Source organism: Patiria miniata, unplaced genomic scaffold, assembly GCF_015706575.1.
Source record: "Patiria miniata isolate m_02_andy unplaced genomic scaffold, ASM1570657v1 HiC_scaffold_7, whole genome shotgun sequence".
NCBI classification, from domain to species: domain Eukaryota; kingdom Metazoa; phylum Echinodermata; class Asteroidea; order Valvatida; family Asterinidae; genus Patiria; species Patiria miniata.
This window is the reverse complement of record NW_024037074.1, coordinates 29,847,026-29,855,414: the sequence shown is the minus strand read 5'-3', so window position 1 is coordinate 29,855,414 and position 8,389 is coordinate 29,847,026. Positions and strand designations below refer to the sequence as shown.

Here is an 8,389-nt window from a genome sequence, read left to right as displayed (position 1 = left end):
GGTTTGGGAGGAGGGGGAGGGGCTTGTGGTCGTCCAACGACCGCAACCCACACTTATATCGGCGCTACGCCATTGCTTAAGAGATTATTAAATGTCGAAATGATTAAACAAACAGAATGACACCTTTTGGTGTGATTAATTTGTCCGGATATCACCAAGGCTAAAGTTCAGGATGAATCGTTATGCGAAAGTCATTAAATAACAAACACAGGAAATCTGGTCATGCAAAACATGCCTATCTTGTTAATATGGAGGGATATTTATCTTAATTCATTTTACGTTCTATTGTTGAATTGTGTCATTAGTTTAGCTAACTAATTGTGCTTTGTTAGTCCATCATAGCACTGCATACATTCCTGCCTTCCTGGGAATGTTCATTCGGACTGGGTTTTACACAATTCTAAAAACGCACGTCCAAATATACAAGGCTGCCGAAATATGATACAAGGCTGACAGCAAAGTTCATAGAAGTTCACTTAACTTTCTTCCAACTTGTATGTAATGTATCTTAGTCTTTAAAATCCCCAAAAATAAATAGCAATGCCCTACTCATGGCACGACTATAGACACGGGGTACATGAGCCGCCCCCTTCCCCTTCCCCTTCCCTTTCATCCCCCTTCCCCCTTCTCCCCCTCCAACCTCACTGCTTCCCCCTCCCCCTTCTTCCTCCTTCCCCCCTCACTGCCTCCCCCCCCCCCCGCCAGTGGAAGACCTTAGCCCCTCTCCTCTTCCCTTGTGCTCCAATTTGAGATCCTGACTTGAACTAAATGCACTGTTGTATAACAGTACGTTTCATCTGAGTTAAGTGCATCCATATAATGCACCCACGCGCTCCCAGATTTCAGTTAAATCTACTTTGGCCGCCATCTTGACTACGATTTAATTCCTCATGCAATCCTAAATAAATCGACACAATTCAATGGACTGAAGTGCCAACTGCACATTTAATGAATCACGGCCAGTGTACGTCAATTTTCAATCCACCAATCAAAGTAAATCACCCAACAAGTCGGTGATCACCAGTGAGTGGTTTGTGATTGACAGGTTGTATGTGTCAATCACAAATCGTGTGTTTTAGATGTACGTGTCACCGACATCCATATCCACCAATAAGATGCGGCTATTTCAGTGTCGGTGACACAAGTTTTGATTCTGACTGTATAGCATCAACCACATTGACATCACTTCCTTCTTATTAACATGAAGCGAGTCGGTGATGTCAGAGTGACAGTGAGCAGGGGCCAATCATAAACCGGGCCAGTCACTGCTCGGGAAATCTAAGGCAATATTTAAGCAATGAGTGGCCTCTTCACTCCTCACAAGACCGCAGCTCCTCTTCACCCTCAGACGACAACCCGAGCGAACTGATTGCAAGAACGAGATTTGCTTGGTGAGTGTTTGAAACAATTAATTGTTGTTTTTTTCCTTTTCTTTTTCAGAAACAAAAAAAGTCGCCTTTTTTGCACATAGTGCTGTTTCAATAAGCGTGGGACTATTCTTAAGATTATTGCCGAGTGCGGTAGCCGCCTTGAAATTTCCCTTTTCTCTAACTGTACTTGTTGGAGGACTGAAACAACACGATTTTTCTTAACAAAACTTCAATTGAAACTGATATTGCGTGACTACTGATACACGAATGTCAACAGCCAAGCAAGCGCGTTAATATTCGATCCGCGCCATTTTCTGTCAATGATTTATAATTACATTCAAACATTGCTAATAACAGTGTGGCTAGTCGGAAATAAACGCTCTATGGTTTCACTATTAGAAGGCGCAAATATGAAGGGACCGGATGATCATGCAAACAGCTTCATTATAGTTCAAATTGCTTTAACTAACTGGATTCATTTCTGATCATGTATAGAGTTGATATTTGTAGACATTATTCGGCCCTGCTGCATGCTCTGCTCTCAGCCTTAAAAATTCGAAACACATGAATTTGAATTTAGTGATGTTTGCATGTAAAGGGTTCCACTCAACATGCCACTACATGTATTAAGATTCTGTTGAATATTTTTTGAAACACCGATAGTGGTATTCACAAGTCGGCCATATTGTATTAAGAGTGAGGTAAAATCTTGATTTCTGGAACTTGTGTAGTTAAATGAAAGCAAGTTAATTACAAATTAAGTCCATTCTGCTTCAGTGAATAATTTCAAACTTGTAATTTAACGTTCCCTAATGTGTAAGGCCAGAAAAAAAAAAAACTGACAGTAAAGTAAGGCTGCATTATGCCTGCATAAAAAGTCTGGCGCCATCCCCTTCAACAGTTAACAATGAATGAAATGCATTCAGGGATCTCGACAAAAATGGCCAACTCGTGAATAAGGCCCATTTGGCTTAATGCATGTATATGAACACTAAATTATTGTGCAGTAAATCTGACATATTTTCTGGGACATACTTTGTTGAGAAACAGATGGTGGCTGATGCTAATAGCCAATCTGGTGTTCTAATTCCCCACCCGGTTAAATAGTTCTTTTTGTAACGACTGTTAACTTGAATGCCACCTGTAATATGTTCGCCACTATTTCCTTGGTATGATATCATTTTCCGTTATTAATGCAGAAATTGTAAGCTCACTGTGATTCTCACAACCACAAATTCAAGCACATTTTGAGCCAATGAATTAAAGAAACATAGGATCATCTACTTTGCATTTTGTTTGTTAGAAGCAACATAATTTCTTAATATCTTTAGTAAGGTCCTCAACATCTATTTAACCTGTTGAAGTTTCAGCTCAGTAGATACGTACATTTTGAGGAACCTGTTGAAGATTCAGCTTAGATAGAAGATGTGTACATTTTGAGGAAAATGTAAGCGAAATGTTTTGATTTTCGTAATGGAATTCCGTCTCCAACAACGTACAACACCGTGACGTGAACGTGGGGTCACTTTTTAAACCAAATCTATACAAGGGTTTTCCGAACGATTTAAGGGAATTAGAAACCGGTCATATCTTCACTTATGACATTGCAAAGTTTCTGTCATGATATAGGTACTTGTCCGGACATTGCGATATGATCTCACGTGACTTTAACTTGATTTTGGTGACACATTTCGACACAATTTTCATTTTGGGATTAATTCGTTCGATTCCAAACTAGTAAATCCTCAAACAAAGATGATTGTTGCTCAAACGTGAGTCCAGTCAGAGCCGTTGGAGAACACAATTAGCTTGAAATAAAAAGAGAAAGAAAAAAAAACTCAATCCGCAATCACAGAGATTTGTTGCGGTGTTTTCGTGTGAAATTAAGCTATGCCTCCCTCACCAGTCCCCAAGTCGTCTCCGAGTGAGTTTTGAATGACTATTTTTTTTTTTTTTTCAGCTAGCAATCTGCTCGAGTGTCGAGGATTCCTGTCATGATAGAATTCCAAAACGTTACTTCAAGGTATTAAGTGAATATTATTTGATAATTACCTCAATCAAGCATCTCAATGGAGAGATGATTTGGTGGAAGAATTCTCTTTTCATATGCATTGATACATTTTGAGTCAAAACTATAACAGATTGTGTTTAGTGTGTCATATTTAATCAGTTGGAGAGCCCCTCGACATAAACCATGTTTCTTTACGGTAATCCAGCGGGGGAGCTGCATGGTTAAATATTATACTGTGTATGTTTTGTCTAATATGTTCATGTGCATTTCTGAGTATTTAATTTTGTTGTTTGTTGTAACAAAATGTATCCCGAAAAATGAAATAAATGTAAATGTAAAAATGTAGAGAACTGGCCATTATCCTAAAGTCCTTTTAAATGTAAGGAATATCGATCATCACGTAAAATAGGAATGAGGAACCAGGGGCGGATTCAGGATTTTAGGCCGGGAGGGGGGTTCCATCAGCAAATCAACGCTGAATATGTAGACAGGTTTTATTTTGTCCAGACACTTGACTCCATAAAATCAAGGGGGGGGGGGGTCTCGCACCTTACTTCTATTGTGTGCGCCTTCAAATCCGACGATCATTAACAGTATATTACAGAATAGTGAACAAATACCCCCTAACAACTGGCACAGAAGCTGGCTCTGTACGTATTTTGTGCACAGTCGGAGTTTTTCTTATTACCATGCAGCATATGTTTGGGTGTCAGAGCTGGGAGGCCGGTTTTCGCATTATTTTTAAGGAATTTATGTAAAAAGAAAAAGGAAAAATGATAAAAGGGGGTTGGACCCCCCCCCCTCGATCCCGGCGACTGGGAACACAATGTTCACCCAGTGCAGTGCTGAGAAGACCAAAATACCTCCTCGTATGGACTGACAGGGTTAATTTTCGGCCGAATTCGTCCAAGTGATATTCATAAATCATGTTCCTCATATATCATGATCAGAATAAAAGAAGTTTTGTTAATTATAGTCACCCCAGCGGTCCGTTTTCAGATTAGTCAGATTTAGACTTCAATTTAGACAAAGAGCGAATGTTCGTCTTAAATAATTCGGCGATGTTCGCCAAACTGTTACCTTCATTTTCGTCTCCGGGAAATGAATTCCCTTTAATGAGAAAGTTTGAAGAGAAGCGTTTCGAACTTGATCAGTGATGTTTGAGAAAATCTTCACATATTTCACATGTTAATAATGTATGAATTTATTTATAATTTAACCGACGCAAAATTTCAAAAGTCTCACCCTTATTCAATTTCTCCAGTTTTCTCTGACCTCAATTTTGTTTATCTCATCTTTCCCTATTATTTTCCATATTTTTTGTATTTACTTGTTTTTGTTTTTTGGTGTTTTTTTAAACAGATGAACAATTGCATGGCAACCATCATTTCAATCGCCCTCCTTCTGGGTAACTCTGTCAAGCTCCGAGCTTCCGATTATACTGGGCCGGTTCCCTCGGACGGTGATGGTCCTGCGTCTCCGGTGTGTCAGCAGTGCTGCCAGGGACCTGCTGCAATACCCGGCATACCAGGTCTGCCTGGACCAGGAGGACCGATGGGGCCGTACGGTCAGCCAGGGTCAAAGGGCGATGCGGGTCAGCAAGGTCAGAAAGGTGAGCCAGGACAAACAGCAGACGGCTCCAACCAGCGGGTAGCATTCACCGTGGTGAGGACGAGCGGCTCGGAAACCTCTACGAGTCACGACACCTGTTTGCCATTCCAGGAGACCGAGACGCTTTTGCCGGGTACCAGCTTCGATCTCGAGACTGGCACATTTACCTGTACAGTGCCGGGCACCTACGTGTTTACATTTTCTGTGCTTGAAAAGACTTCAAGTACTACCCTTTACATACATCTAAAGAAAAACAGCGACTTGGTTGTCACTGGATATAGCGGGGATTCAACTAATCAAGAGCAGGTGTCTGGGAGCGCGGTGCTGGTTCTGCATCGTAGAGACACGGTGTATCTTACCGTACACGGTCAGACGGGTAGTAATTCATATCACTTCACCTCATTCAGTGGCTTTCTCCTTTACCCCGAATAGTCAAACACAATAACCACGCCCAGTATATACACGATCACGCGCATCGCCGAATTTTCAATCGCTCCACCGTCTATCCGAAACAGTGTCGAAGCCAGGAATTTTTAGTTCGGGGGGGGGGGGGGGGGGCGCTGGGGGGGAGGGGGGGGGCGCTGGGGGGAGGGGGGGGGCTGGAACATTTCATGGGGGGGGGGGCAAGGGCGGATCCAGAACACAATTTTAGGGGGGCCAAAAAAAATTTGGACCCCCCAAAAGGTGGGTCAAAAAAATTAGGGCGTGTGGTTCGGGGCCCGCTTAAGGGCCCCGAAAAAAATTTTGGATTCTAGATGCTCTGTGGTGCGATCTGAGGCAATTTCTGACCACTTTAACCAATGTTTTTTTGAGGAAAAGATGGTGGTGTACTCATTGCCAGCCTTTATTGCGATGTCACATAAAAAAAAAAATTGGTCTCGTTTTTTTTGGGGGGGGGGCATGGCCCCCTCTGGCCCCCCCCCCCCCTGGATCCGCCCTTGGGGGGGGGGGGGGTCATGTAGATCAATGATAACTTTTTTAGAAACTCAAAATCTCAGTGGGGGGGGGGGGGGCGACTGGGGGCGACAAGGTTTCATGGGGGGGCTGTCGCCCCCCACGCCCCCCCCCCCCCGTGGCTACGCCACTGATCCGAAACAATATCTAATTAATGAGTAAGTGTAAAATTTAAATTCTTTCAATTTTATCAAAAAATTCAGTTGAATACTGTGTTACATGTACTTTAATAAGTGCATACACGGAACAGTTTTACGGCATTGGATTAAAGTATGGTTTGGAGTGCTTAATAGTAGCACCGTATGGTATAGTCCAAGTATCATTTAAAACAAATCTTGCAGCCTACTTAAAAGTACTGAAATTATATTATCCTAATTGAAACGTTTGTATGTGTATCTAATAATGTAGAAATAGAAGAGTTGTCATTAAAAAAAAATCGTATCGTATGTTTTTCCTTTTTTTTCGAATAAGGTAAACATTACATTCACTGTCAAGCATACATTGTTATTTGCGAGATACTCCTGTAATGCAATACATTTTTGGTCATGGATTCGTTTTCTTTGTATGAAATGAATTTAAAATCTGACTAGGCAGCCGACGATTAGTTTACCAAAGTTCATATTCAAAATAAATACAAATCAATAAATCTGTCACTTGTAATCGCCATTCACCTGAAAACAAACGTATCGGTTGCCCTTTTTTCAGATCATGCATGCCTCAGACATCAGCACAAAACTGATTTCCCCAAAAACGTCTATCTAATCATCCAAACTTCAATTACTTGAAAGCCGCAGATAAGGAGAGGCTCTTCCTTGGGCGGGCGCACTGCAAAAACTGTAGTGTTAAATTTACACCATTGGTATCTTTATAGGACCATCTGGTGTTAATTTTTACTAGTGTTGAGTGTTGTCCTATATAGATACCGAATGGTGTTTAATTAACACCACAGTTTTTGCAGTGTGGGGACACGCCCCATTATCATTTCTTAAACTTCACAAGTTTTGGTGTTATTAATAAGCTTGCATTTGATTGCACAATATGACCCATAACATTCTCAAGTTTCTTAATTTATTTTATTATTTTCCTCTCGTGATTTGTTTAATTGCAGCTATAGTATTGACTGTGGGAATTCGTATCAAATAATTGTTTTTGATTTATTGCAATGTTTGTTTTTAAATGTAACAATATCACAGAAAAAAAAACCAATTGTCTAACGTTGTCAGGAAGGGCCTATAACACAGCAACACTTTATAATTGGTCCTCATAAAAGTGTTTATTAATTTGTTTAGTACATTTTGATTATTATAGCTCTGTTTGGCAGTTTCAATAAATTACAACACGAAGTAATTATAATAATGCGATATGTATCGAATACAACTACTCAGAAAAATGTAAATAATTAATACAACTCCAGATTTTGATAATGTGGAAAACTACATGCCGCGTTTTTAAAGCTCCTTCGGCTGGACTTCTTTGGTACCAATAACCACGCTTGTTTTACACTCCCTGTTTTGGAGAATTCAATCGAATTTACGGAAAGTAAAAAGACTTTGCAAGCATTGCACTTGGATTGAAATCGATTGTTACAGTATTAAATGATGAGATACTATTCTGACTCTCGTGAACACATTTTTTTGAAGTAATGTTTAATCTGTAATTGATTTATCAATATAGCTTTGTTATTAAAAGTATTGCAGACAAACTCCAGTTGTTTATTGTATATGTTTTGAAGTTTGAACTTTTTGCTGGTCAGGATGATTCAATTTGGGGCTGGGGTTAAAGATCTGATGCAGAGATTGGACTGAGGGTGGGTGGGGGTACATTTAGGGTCGGTGGGCAGAGGCATAAATCCGCATAAGCGAGTAGGGGGGCGGTGATAACACATTAACACATTAACACATTAGGCGTGTGTGTTGTTTGTTCTTTTTTGTATTTACCTAAACTTATTTGTTTGATTATTTTTGTTATTCTCATCACAACACTCGGGGGGGGGGGGTGATCCAATGGCTAATCATCCCCCTTATTAAAATAAAGTGTGGAGATAAATCCTTCCTAACACTACTCCCTGATTTACGCCCATATTGGTGGGAGTGTATGGGTTGCTAGCTCTATTGTTGGTGGGGGTATAATGTGGGCAGTGGCGTATCAAGAAGGGTCCACTCAACGCTGCAGAACAAGAACAGGTTGAGAACATTTACCAGACCCTTACAGAAGCAGTAATGGGAGTGCCGGCTCACAATTTCTTGATGATACTGGGCGACTTCAACGTTAGAATGGGCCCTGAAGATGCACCGTTCACTTATCACGATGCCACCAACAGAAAAGGAGCTCTGCTAGCCGAGTTCATATCGGGAAAGATGTGGACCTTCCAAGACCGAGGCTTGGGATGAGGCTTCAACTAGACCAAGTCCTTCTAATGCGGAGCAAGTGGAGGAACGGCATT

General features: G+C 40.9%; 1 long non-coding RNA gene across 1 annotated transcript; it reads left to right on the top strand.

The window, feature by feature from the left end:
- The first annotated feature begins 1,326 nt into the window (after positions 1-1,326).
- LOC119746206 lies at positions 1,327-4,838 on the top strand. Its single transcript, XR_005273710.1, has 3 exons — positions 1,327-1,391; positions 3,331-3,393; positions 4,744-4,838. It is a non-coding gene; the product is annotated as an uncharacterized LOC119746206 (long non-coding RNA).
- Positions 4,839-8,389: the final 3,551 nt, after the last annotated feature.